Here is a 13,709-nt window from a genome sequence, read left to right as displayed (position 1 = left end):
ACCTTTTTGCACATCTATCAAGGTACGGCAGCCAGGAAAGGTCTTCCCAAGATTATGGGAATCTTCTTATCTTCCTCGAAATCCGGAATGACAAAATCTGTAGGAAAGATGAGCTTGTCCACCTTTACTAGCACGTCATCTACGATGCCTCGTGGGTATGTAATCGAACGATCATCCAATTGTAGAGACATGTAGGTGGGCTTCGGATCCGGCAAATTCAGCTTTTTGAAGATAGACAACGACATCAGATTGATGCTTGCTCCCAAACCTTAAGGTGACAGCTTTGACTTGCTCTTTAGCTTCCTTCCTGCCTGGCACTTCAGTATCGCTGGGAAGTGTGCCAGGTTGACAATTGAGCAAGGCATTAGCTATTTGTCCAATTTGATTTTCCAAGCTCTTGATAGAAATAGCCTGACTTTTGCACAACAGCTTTAACTCCTCAAAATCAGCACTAGAAGGTGGAGCAGCACCTCCTTGTTAAGGATATGATTGCCTTTGAGCCAATTGCTGAGGTTGCTGGAATCCAGGTGGATTAAACTGTTTACTTGCAGCTTGCTGATATGGTTGCTGAAAAACATTCTGATTATTGCTCCAGCTGAAATTAGGATGATTTATGTTATTAGGATGATAAGTAGCGGGCACAGGCTGCTGCAGTCGCTGCAAATTATTCACATACTGAACAGATTCATTAACAAGAGAACACTGATCCGTAGCATGAGAGCCTGCACAAAGCTCACAGATACTAGCTATTTGATTTACTCCATAGTTGGCTAAAGAATCGACTTTCATAGACAGCGCATGTATCTGCGCTGCAATAGTTGTAGCTGCATCAACTTTAAGAATACCTGCTACCTTCCCAGGCATCATCTTTTGAGTTGGGTTTTGATACTCGTTTGCAGCCACAGTTTCAATGAGATTATAGGCCTCAGTATAGATTTTGGCCCATAAGGCGCCTCCAGAAGCTACATTGAGCATGGGCCGAGATTGGGCCCCTAAAACCATTGTAGAAACCAGTGATCACCATCCAGTCAGGCATACCATGATGTGGACACTTTCTCAACATCTCCTTGTAGCGCTCCCAAGCCTCGCACATAGATTCTCCTTGTTGTTGCGCAAACTGAGTAAGAGTACTCCTCATAGCTGCAGTTTTGGCCATTAGATAGAACTTCACCAGAAACTTTTGTGCAAGATCTTCCCAAGTAGTGATGGACCCAGCTGGTAAAGAATGTAACCAGTCCTTAGCTTTGTCCCTCAGAGAGAATGGGAAAAGCCTCAGCTTGATAGCCTCATCAGTAACACCATTATATTTGAAAGTACTATAGATCTCGACAAAATTCCTGATATGCATGTTGGGGTCTTCAGTCGCAGCACCTCCGAAAGAAACAGAATTCTGCACCATCTGAATAGTGCCCGACTTGATTTCAAAAGTATTGGCATGAATAGTCGGATGAATGATGCTTGACTGAATGTCATCAATTTTATGCCGAGAAAAGTCCATAAGAGCTGGATCATCTTGAACTACACGATCACCCATTGTTTCAGGTTCTTTCGTTTCACTCTCTTTATCCGAATCTTCAAAAACTATCTTCTTCCGGAAAGTCAAGAGTTGTATCTGTCTCCTCATCCTTATCCAGATTCCTCTTACGAGTGCGAGAATGTGTTTGCATAAACGCTCGCTAGAGTACCTGAAACACAACCGGAAGCAGTAAGTAACAAGTTTTAATCAATGAATCCTAATGACCATTGATGGCAAGTACATAAACTAAATAAATTAACACCGAGTCCCCGACAGTGGTGCCAAAAACTTGTTATGCACAAAGCATGCAATAAATAATTCACGCAATTATACGTGTTCGCAAGTAATATAGAATAAATTCTAGTTCATTCCCACAGAGACTCTGATTAATTATATTTAATTAACACTTAGTCACCAATGTATGATTATTCTTCAATATCAAGATAATAACAATTAAGTTTGATTAACTAATATTAACTATAGGAATTAAACACTTGAATTAATAATATTTAACACACATGAGATCATAACTTCATTACTACTTCATTCAATAGTCATTATTATTACCCTTAGCATGTAATGATGATGATATTAATCGAACAACAGAAACTGATAAACGCCAACTTTCATTATACGAATATCATTCTACCAAGCATCCACAATTAAGATAGAAGTTGAATAGGAATCAATTATGTTGAGACCCTATATGTCTACAGAATTTGAAAACATAATGATTTAAGCGCAAGTTATTCATTATGATTACACAGGGCAAGTAAAATGGTTAGAATTACCCACTAATCATGCATATAATACATGAACCTATGCTAGTATGGCAAGTTCTAAATCTCAAGATTCACTGTTATTTCACAAGAGATTAATAGGCTATCTTACATGTTCACGACGTATATAAGACGAATAAGCACAACCTATGCTAGATATCATACAATCACCACATACCAAGGTATTAAACAATTAACTAAAGAAATCCATAGTAAATCCACTAGGATCCCATGATCACGATTAGCCCATAATAGAACTCATCATCACCATGGGTTCATATGAAAGCATGATAATAACACAACGATATAAACTAATAAAAATACTTAATAAATAATGAAGTACGTCACAAGAGTATTAAGGTTCAAAGCATAAAGAAAACTAGCATCCACTGTTACAACGAATTAAAAGAATCACAAGATTAACATATGCTTCCTCTTCTTCGTTGTTGCTGATAAGTGGAATTTTATACCACTTAGAACATCTTATAATGGCTTGAATTGGTGTATTGAAATCAAGTATTTTGTGTATTTGATGTGTTTTTCTAGTGTTTGTGCATTTCAGGGTAATAATTGCATTTCGGGAGAGATTTCATCAATAATAAGCCTTGGCGTGTGTTTGGCATTGCAATCGGGAAGATAGGAGCAGATTACAGCGAAGAAACGGGAGAAAAATAGAGCAGTTTCCAGTAGGGGTCTGAGCGCCCGCTCAGCTCTGCTGAGCGACTGCTCAGGAAGCTGAGCGCCCGCTCAGGAATGCTGAGCGGCCGCTCAGGGATGGAAAATTAGAATTATTATTTTGGACTCCTAGTTCTATTTAACTTTCAACTTCTGAGTTAGCTGGGTATTATGGGACTCCTATTTAAGTAGATTTCAGAGACGTTTCACAAAGGTTGGATCATAGTATTAATCGAAGAGCGAGGAGATAAGGAAGAAGACCGTTTTAGCACACCTCAACGAAGAGGAAGCATATTTTCTTGTGAATCTTTATTTCGTTGTAACGTTGGATGCTAGTTTTCTTTACTTTGAACCTATTTACTCTTGTGACGTACTCTGGTTTAATATAAGTAGTTTTAGTTATTATTCTCGTGTGTTATTATTATGTTTTCATATGAACCCATGATGACGATGAGTGTTATCATGGGCTAATCGTGATCATGGGGTCGTAACGGATTTACTATGGAATTCTTTAGTTAGTTGTTTAATACCTTAGTGTGTGATGATTGTATGATATCTAGTATTGGTTGTGCTTATTCGTCTTATGTGCGTCGCGAACATATAAGATAAGATGTTAATCTCTTGTGAAGCGATGGTCGATCTAGAGATTTAGAACTTGCCATGCTAGCATAGGTTCATGTACGAGTATGCATGATTAGTGGGTAACTCTAACCGTTTTATTCGCCCTGTGTAATCAAAAGGAATAACTTGTGCTTAATCGTTATGTTGTCAATTTCTGTAGACATATAGGGACTCAACATAATTGATGACTATTCAACTTATATCTTAATTGTGGATGTTTGGTAGAATGGTATTAGTACAATAAAAGTTGGCTTTTATCAGTTTCGTGTTGTTCGATTAATATCATCATTGTTGCATGCTAAGGATAATAACAATGACTATTGAAGGAAGTAGTAATGAAGTTGTGATCTCATGAATATTTTAATATTGTTAATTCAAGTGTTAATTAAGTGCTTAATTCTCGTAGTTAATTGTAGTTAATAATTAGTTAACCAATTCTAAGTGTTATTGTTTTAACATTGAGAAGTAGTCATACATTGGTGAGTGAGTGTAATTGAACATAATTAGTCTGAGTCTCTGTGGGAACGAACTAGAAAGTATTCTATATTACTTACGAACGCGTATACTTACGTGTATTATTAGCGCGTATTTTCTCCCTAACAAGTTTTTGGCGCCGCTGCCGGGGACTCGGCGTATTTGTTTAGTTTATGTACTTACCATCAGCGGTCATTAGGACTCAGTGATTAAGACGTGTTACTTATTGTTTCCGGTTGTGTTTCAGGTACTTTAGCGAGCGTTTATGCAAACACATTCGCGTACTCACAAGAAGACTTTAGATACGGCTGAGGAGACTGACGAAGTTCTTGATATTCCGGAGAAGATAGAATTTGAAGATTCGGATTCAGGAAGTGAGCAGAAAGAGCCAGTAATCATGGGTGATCATATAGTTCCGGCAGATCCAGCTCTTATAGACTTTTCTCGGCCTAAAATTGATGACATTCATTCTAGCATCATGCACCCGGCTATTGAGGCCAATAACTTCGAAATCAAGCCGGGCACTATTCATATGGTGCAGAATTCTGTTTCTTTCGGAGGTGCTGCGACTGAAGACCCCAACATGCATATAAGGAATTTTGTCGAGATCTGTAGTACTTTCAAATATAATGGTGTGACTGATGAGGCTATCAAGCTGAGGCTTTTCCCATTCTTACTGAGGGATAAAGCTAAGGACTGGTTACATTCTGAACCAGTTGGGTCTATCACTACTTGGCAAGATCTTGCGGAAAAGTTTCTGGTGAAGTTTTATCCAATGGCGAAAACTGCTGCTATGAGCAGTGCTCTTACTCAGTTTGCGCAGCAACCTACAGAATCTATGTGCGAAGCTTGAGAGCGCTACAAGGAGATGTTGAGAAAGTGTCCACATCATGGAATGCCTGATTGGATGGTGATCACTGGTTTCTATAATGGTTTGGGGGCCCAATCTCGGCCCATGCTCGACGCAGCAGCTGGAGGCGCCTTGTGGGGCAAAAGCTATACTGAGGTTTATAATCTTATTGAGACTATGGCTGCAAATGAGCATGAAAACCCAACTCAAAGGATGATCCCTGGGAAGGTAGCAGGTATTTTGGAAGTTGATGCAGCTACAGCTATTGCAGCGCAGCTCCAAGCGCTGTTTATGAAGGTCGATTCTCTAGCCACTTATGGAGTCAATCAGATAGCTATGGTCTGTGAGCTTTGTGCAGGTTCTCATGCTACGTATCAGTTTTCTCTTGTTAATGAATCTGTTCAGTATGTGAACAATTATCAGCGACCGCAGCAGCCTGTGCCAGCTACGTATCATCCTAACAACAGAAATCATCCAAATTTCAGCTGGAATAATAATCAGAATGCTATTCAGCAACCATATCAGCAAGGCGTAAGTAAACAGTTCAATCCACCTGGATTCCAGTAACCATAGCATTATGCTCAAAGGCAATCATATCCTCAACAAGGAGGTGCAGCTCCACCCACTAGTGCTGATTTTGAGGAACTTAAGCTGTTGTGCAAAAGTCAGGCGGTTTCGATCAAGACCTTGGAAAATCAAATCGGTCAAATAGCCAATGCAGTGCTTAATCGTCAACCTGGCACACTTCCCAGTGATACTGAAGTGCCAGGCAGGAAGGAAGCTAAAGAGCAAGTCAAGGCTATTACCTTAAGGTCTGGAAAAGTTGCTGATGCTGAAAAAGCAAAAGAAGGAGAAGCTGAAGTGGGTGATGAAGAAGCTAAGCAAAAGGTGAAAGCGACGGAACCAAGGAAGACTACTGTTGAACACACTATGCCTGAGGGTAATACAGGGGAGAAACAACTTTATCCTCCACCACCTTTCCCTAAGAGATTGCAACAACAAAAGCTGGATAAGCAGTTCGGTAATTTTCTGGAGGTGTTCAAGAAACTTCACATCAATATACCTTTTGCTGAGGCTCTGGAATAAATGCCTAGTTATGCGAAATTTATGAAGAGTATTCTTTCAAGGAAGGTGAAACCAGATGAACTTGAGACCGTTGCTTTAACGGAAGAATGCAGTGCTGTGCTGCAACAAAAGTTACCTCCAAAGCTTAAAGATCCAGGTAGCTTCACCATTCCTTGCACCATTGGCAAGTTATCTTTTGACAAGTGCCTTTGTGATTTGGGAGCAAGCATCAATCTGATGCCGTTGTCGATCTTCAAAAAATTGAATTTACCTGATCCAAAACCCACCTACATGTCTCTACAATTGGCTGATCATTCTATTACATACCCACAAGGCATAGTGGAGGATTTGCTAGTAAAGGTGGATAAGTTCTTCTTTCCTGCAGACTTTGTTATTCTGGATTTCAAGGAAGATAAGAAGATTCCCATAATCTTGGGGAGACCTTTCTTGGCTACAGGCCGTACTTTGATAGATGTGTAGAAAGGTGAACTTACTATGAGGGTGCAGGATCAGGATGTGACGTTCAATGTATTCAAAGTGATGAAATTCCCTACAGAAGATGAGGAGTGCTTAAAAGTGGATTTGATTGATTCTACGGTTACTTCAGAACTTGATCATATGCTAATGTCTGATGCATTAGAGAAGGCCTTAGTGGGGGATTTTGACAGTGATGATGAGGATGGCAATGAGCAACTATAATATCTAAATGCTTCTCCTTGGAGGCGAAAGCTAGACATGCCATTTGAATCTCTTGGTACTTCAGACCTCAAAAATGCTGAAGGAAAGCTCAAACCATCTATTGAGGAAGCACCTATCTTGGAGCTTAAACCATTGCCTGAACATTTGAGGTATGCTTTTTAGGCAATGCATCTACTTTACCTATTATTATTGTATCTGACCTTTCAGGTTGTGAGGAGGACAAGCTCTTAAGGATCTTGAGAGAATTCAAATCGGCTATCGGATGGACTATATCAGGCATCAAAGGGATCAGCCCTTCATATTGCATGCATAAAATTCTGCTAGAGGAGGGTAGTAAGCCGACTATTGAGCAACAACACAGACTTAATCCTATCATGAAAGAAGTGGTGAAGAAAGAAATTCTGAAGTGGCTGGATGCAGGAATCATTTATCCTATTTCTGACAGTTCTTGGGTGAGCCCCGTGCAATGTGTACCTAAGAAAGGAGGTATTACTGTGGTAGCAAATGAGAAGAATGAGCTCATCCCCACTCGAACAGTCACAGGATGGAGGGTATGCATGGACTATAGAAAGTTGAACAAGGCCACAAGGAAGGATCACTTCCCTCTCCCATTTATTGATCAGATGCTTGACAGGTTGCCTGGTGATGAGTATTATTGTCTTCTGGATGGTTATTCGGGTTATAATCAGATTTGTATTGCACTAGAGGATCAAGAAAAGACTACCTTCACTTGTGCATTTGGCATATTTGCTTTTCACAGAGTTTCGTTTGTCTTATGTGGCGTACCGGCCACTTTTCAGAGATGTATGATGGCTATATTCTCTGATATGATTGGAAATAATGTAGAGGTATTCATGGACGACTTCTCCGTCTTTGGACATTCGTATGATGAATGTTTGAATAATCTCCGTGCAGTACTCAAAAGGTGTGTGGAAACTAATTTGGTGCTCAATTGGAAAAAATGTCACTTTATGGTGCGTGAAGGCAGTATTCTTGGGCATAAGGTCTCTAGCATGGGTCTTGAGGTGGACAAAGCCAAGGTGGGAGTCATTGAAAATGTTCCACCATCTATTTCTGTGAAAGGAATCCATAGTTTTCTTGGTCATGCGGGTGTTTATCGGCGTTTCATCAAGGACTTTTCGAAGATATCCAAGCCATTGTGCAACTTGCTTGAGAAGGATGCGCCTTTCAAATTTGATGATGAATGCTTGACGGCATTCGAGACTCTCAAGAAGAGTTTGATAACTGTACCAGTTATTACAGCACCTGATTGGACAGAACCTTTTGAGATGATGTGTGATGCGAGTGATTATGCGGTGGGCGCAGTTCTTGGGCAGCGCAAGAATAATCTCTTTCATGTGGTCTACTATGCTAGCAAGACCTTAAATGGGGCCCAAATGAACTACACCACTACTGAGAAGGAGCTCTTGGCTATAGTCTTTGGTTTCGAAAAATTTTGATCTTATTTGTTTGGGACAAAGGTGACAGTGTTCACTGATTATGCGGCCATTCGCTATTTGGTTTCCAAGAAGGATTCGAAGCCCAGACTCATTCGTTGGGTGCTCTTGCTACAAGAATTTGAGTTAGAGATCAAGGATCGAAAAGGTACTGAGAATCAAGTAGCTGACCATCTCTCTAGATTGGAGAATTCTGAGTCTACTTCACATGATAAGACATTGATCAACGAATCTTTTCCGGATGAGCAGTTGTTCGCAGTTCAGGAGGAAGAGCCATGGTTCGCAGATATTGTGAATTATCTTGTCAGCAATATAATGCCTCCTAATTTGACCACATCTCAAAAGAAGAAGTTTCTTCATGAGGTGAAGTGGTATATGTGGGATGAACTGTATTTATTTAGACAAAGAGCTGACCTGATCATCAGGAGATGTATCCCATTCTGTGAGACGGAGGGGATATTACGAGACTGCCACTCTACAGTTTATGGTGGACACTATGGTGGTGAGAAGATGGCAGCTCGTATTCTGCAAGTAGGTTTTTTCTGGCCTACTTTGTTTAAGGATGCTCATCTGTTCGTTTTAAGGTGTGATCGTTGCCAAAGAGTGGGGACCTTACAAGGAAGGATGAGATGTCGTTAAATGTGATGCTTGAAGTCGAGGTCTTTGATGTTTGGGGAATCGATTTCATGGGGCCATTTGTCACATCTTGCAATAATCAGTACATCTTGCTGCCAGTCGATTATGTCTCAAAATGGGTAGAAGTCAAAGCTCTACCGACGAATGATGTAAAAGTAGTGTTGAATTTTCTTCATAAGTAGATTTTCACAAGGTTTGGAACGCCATGAGTAATCATAAGTGATGAAGGGTCACATTTCTGCAACCGTAAGTTCACTTCTATAATGCAGCGCTACAATATGAATCATCGTGTTGCTACTACCTATCATCCGTAAATGAATGGTCAAGCGGAAGTGTATAATAGAGAAATCAAGCGCATTTTAGAGAAGGTTGTTTGTCCGTCAAGGAAGGATTGGTCTTTAAGGCTCGATGAAATTGTTTGGGCTTACAGAACAACATATAAGACTCTACTTGGGATGTCCCTGTTTCAATTTGTGTATGGTAAGGGATGTCATTTACCTGCGGAGCTTGAGCACAAGGCCTATTGGGTGTTGAAGAAGTTGAACCTGGATCTAGATGCAGCTGGAAAGAAGCGAATGCTTCAGCTAAATGAACTTGATGAATTTCAACTCCAAGCGTATGAGAACAACAAAATGTACAAGGAAAAAGTGAAAAGGTGGCACGACAGGAAGTTATATCCTAAGTCATTTGTGCCGGGGCAGCAAGTTCTTTTATTCAACTCACGTCTCCGACTTTTTCCTGGAAAGTTGAAATCAATGTGGTCTGGACCTTTTATTGTCAAAACTGTGTTTCCACATGGAGCGGTGGAGATTTTTGAGAATGATCTGGACCAAACATTCAAGGTTAATGGTTAGCGGTTGAAGCATTACTATGGGGACACGGCAAACCGGGAAGTGGTTAGTGCCGTTTTATTGTCAACTTGATTAAGGTACGCTACGTCAAGCTAATGACAAAAAAGAAGCGCTTCTTGGGAGGCAACCCATGATTTGTTGTTACAGGAACCCTTAGAAGTTAGCAACCTATCCAAAACCACAAAAAAATCAGAAAATCAGGGCAAGGAATTTTTTTTCCAGTGGACCCCTGAGTGCCCGCTCAGCTCAGCTGAGCGACCTCTCAGGGGCCGACTGTCAGAATTTTTTTTAAGCTTTATAAAAATCCAAAAAAAAAATCTGAAAAATAAAAAAACAAAACACAGCCCCATTACCCATGACCTATTGCCCCATTATCCCATATTTTTAACCCTCAAACCCACTCCTAATCAAATTTTACTCTAATCACTACCCTATATATACATACAACTATTCCATATACTCCCCATACACTTTCAAACCTTAAACTCTCTCCCATATTCAAAAACATAAATCTTAAATACTTTTTCTCAGTTTCGATGGCACCCAAGAGATCCAGGACTATTGATAGCAGCAGCACTGTCCCTACTGCTGATTCTTCGAGGGGTACTGCTGCGAGGCCTCGGTTGTTTGATAGGGCTGCTGAGGAGGAGTATACTAGGCTTCTAGGTAAGCCAATTTTGAATGAGAGGGGGTTCTTACCATCGGGGAGGGATGGTGAGTTGGTGCCTATGATTGCTGAGAAGGGTTGGATTGCTTTTTGTGAGTCTCCTGAAGCAGTTCCGATGAGCGTTGTTCGCGAGTTCTATGCGAACGCGAAGGCTGAAAAGAATGGGTATTCTGTTGTGCGGGGGATGACGGTGGATTATCAACCTGCGGCGATTCGCCGTGTGATTGGGCAATGACAGAGGAAGCCCACGGAGGAGAATTGGAATGAGAAGACTGCTGAGGATTTTGACTTGGATTTGATTTGTGCTACTCTCTGTAGGTCGGGCACAATTTGGACTTTCAAGATTGAGACTAACGAGTATCACCATTTTCCGGCGATCATGATGAATAGGTATGCCCGTGCATGGAATGCTTTTATTTGCGCTAATATTCTGCCTACATCACATGCACATGAGGTCACAGTTGAGAGAGCATAGTTGTTATGGGGAATTTTGAATGAGGAGTACTATGTGGACCTTGGTGAGTTCATCTACCAAGGAATTCTGAAGTTTTTAAGGGGAGCTAAGCACATGAACATCCCTTATGCATCCACGGGTACAAAGCTTTGCCGAGCAGTGGGAGTTCAGTGGCCGTCTCATGAGCAGTGGCAGTTGCCGACCGCTCCTATTGACTCCGGGACTCTGCATGCGATGCAAGCATGGACTGGTGGTGAGCCCGAGGAGCATGGGCTGGGTTATCGTCTTCCAGGAGGGCGTCCAACACGTGGTGCTACCATGGCGAGGCCAAGACGTGATGAGGCCGGTTCTTCGATGGCTGATGCCCAGTATAGGGGGTTGTCGAGGAGGATGAATGATATGTACGAGACGCAGAGCAGGTTTGCTCAGGAGCTCACCCTTGCGCTTGGGACTGCTTTTAGAGGCCTTGAAGCTGACATACAGTGGCCAGTTTTTGGTGAGGACTCTGCATATCCGCCTCCTGATACTCCACCCTCTGAGGGTGATGATGATGATGATCTCTCCGAGTAGGTATACCCTGTGTTCCTTTCTACTACCTTCATTGGGGACGGTGAAGATTTTAAGTTTGGGGGTGGTAGTTAAGGAATATTTTTTGTGTGTGTCATGTAGTTGCATATTTATGATAGTTTAGTTCATATAGTTGCATATTTTTGCCATATAGTTTTTTTATTTTATAGATTTATTTATCATGTCATTTAGCTCATGCATCTACCATGATCCCTTTTGCGTTGCTTTACCGATTGATTTGTGATATTGATGCAAGTGTAGTGATAGCATTAGAGTGATGATTGAGTCTTGTAGGTTAACATGCATGCTAGAAACACTTGTAATTTCACTAAGTCTTAGAGAATGCTTAGGGACTAGATTGTTGTTATGGTTTGATGTTTTTCAGGGTAATCTATTGATTATGCTTAGAATTTAAAATAGGTTCTTTGTGATAAAAGGCGTGAAAAGAAAAAAAAATGGAGTAAAAAGTGGAATTCATTGCTAATTGTGGCTAGGCGTCGAATGGCTAGTAGCCGGCTCGTATTTTTATGCGAGTAGTCTAGGGTTGAGCAAGATGGAGCGAAACGCACTTGCTCAGAAATTGTGAAAAAAAAGAAAAAAAATATAGAAAAAAGAAAAAAAAGAAAAAAAAAGAAAAAAAAGAAAAAAAAAAGAGTTAGTGCATAATTGATCACGAGTGGGCTCTTTGGTATTCGAGTTATTAAGTTCTTAGGGGACATTGTGCCTACTGACCTAAGGCTTTTATAGTCTGGGATCCGCTAACCTAACGCTCGCTACATGGATGCCATTGCATAAGTCTTTTGTGGACCTCACTCATTGCACGGTCAAATAAGCATTTGTTTGTTATGATAAATAAATAGCATGATTACCTAATAAGCTCCAGAAATCTTGAAGTGTTATAAGTCATTTTGTGCCTAGAATTTTATTCTTCGTATAATCATGCGATTACCTTGAGGATAGTCGAGTTATGATAATTGATCTAGAGTCGAAGTATATCTGTTAAGCATCTGCATACACCACGTTTCTGGCTGTATGTTAGTTTTCATGATTTGATTGATCTTTAGTCGCCTAATTGCATTTGTTGAGATGTCGTAAGTTGGTTGGTTTGGTCGTAGTAAGGGGGATCGCTGCATTTCATATAGATTGCATTCATGCATGTTTTCGTTTTGTTTTTGAGTCTGTGACGCTTGAGGACAAGCATCGATTTAAGTTTGGGGGTGTGATAAGTGGCATTTTATACCACTTAAAACGTCTTATCATGGCTTGAATTGGTGTCTCGAAATCAAGTATTTTGTGTATTTGATGCATTTTTCTAGTGTTTGTGCATTTCAAGGTAATAAATGCATTTCGGGAGAGATTTCATCAATAATAAGCCTTGGCATGTGTTTGGCATTGCAACCGGGAAGATAGAAGCAGATTGCAGCAAAGAAATGGGAGAAAAATATAGTAGTTTCCAGTAGGGGTCTGAGCGCCCGCTCAGCTCTGCTGAGCGACCGCTCAGGAAGCTGAGCGCCCGCTCAGGAATGCTGAGCGGCCGCTCAGGAATGCTGAGCGGCCGCTCAGGGATGAAAAATTAGAATTATTATTTTGGACCCCTAGTTCTGTTTAACTTCCAACTTCTGAGTTAGATGGGTATTATGGGACTCCTATTTAAGTAGATTTCAGAGACATTTCACAAAGGTTGGATCGTAGTATTAATCGAAGAGCGAGGAGATAAGGAAGAAGACCGTTTTAGCACACCGCAACGAAGAGGAAACATATTTTCTTGTGAATCTTTATTTCGTTATAACGTTGGATGCTAGTTTTCTTTACTTTGAACCTATTTACTCTTGTGACGTACTCTGGTTTAATATAAGTAGTTTTAGTTATTATTCTCGTGTGTTATTATTATGTTTTCATATGAACTCATGATGACGATGAGTGCTATCATGGGCTAATCGTGATCATGGGGTCGTAACGGATTTACTATGGAATTCTTTAGTTAGTTGTTTAATACCTTAGTGTGTGATGATTGTATGATATCTAGTATTGGTTGTGCTTATTTGTCTTATGTGCGTCGCGAACATATAAGATAGGGTGTTAATCTCTTGTGAAGCGATGGTGGATCTGGAGATTTAGAACTTGCCATGCTAGCATAGGTTCATGTACGAGTATGCATGATTAGTGGGTAACTCTAACCGTTTTATTCGCCCTGTGTAATCAAAAGGAATAACTTGTGCTTAATCGTTATGTTGTCAATTTATGTAGACATATAGGGTGTAACACCCCCAAATCCGGGGTCGGGGATCCGGGTTGTCACGAGTTCCATTTCCCTTAATAACACCCAATCTTAATACACAATCAACTACTCTGTATTGTGACCCCACAATAAACACACACACCACAAGTTATAGTCTCA

General features: G+C 40.6%; 1 non-coding gene and 1 pseudogene across 1 annotated transcript; one reads left to right on the top strand and one right to left on the bottom strand.

Annotated features, from left to right (window-relative positions):
• The first annotated feature begins 1,034 nt into the window (after positions 1–1,034).
• LOC141688132 (small nucleolar RNA R71) lies at positions 1,035–1,149 on the top strand (annotated as a pseudogene).
• A 3,706-nt stretch (positions 1,150–4,855) lies between these two features.
• On the bottom strand, positions 4,856–4,962 carry LOC141687984 (small nucleolar RNA R71). The gene has a single exon (XR_012561456.1). It is a non-coding gene; the product is annotated as a small nucleolar RNA R71 (small nucleolar RNA).
• Between the last annotated feature and the right edge of the window lie 8,747 nt (positions 4,963–13,709).

This window comes from Apium graveolens, chromosome 9 (assembly GCF_009905375.1).
Source record: "Apium graveolens cultivar Ventura chromosome 9, ASM990537v1, whole genome shotgun sequence".
NCBI lineage: Eukaryota > Viridiplantae > Streptophyta > Magnoliopsida > Apiales > Apiaceae > Apium > Apium graveolens.
The sequence above is the reverse complement of the archived record's forward strand: the minus strand, read 5'-3'. Positions and strand labels throughout refer to the sequence as shown.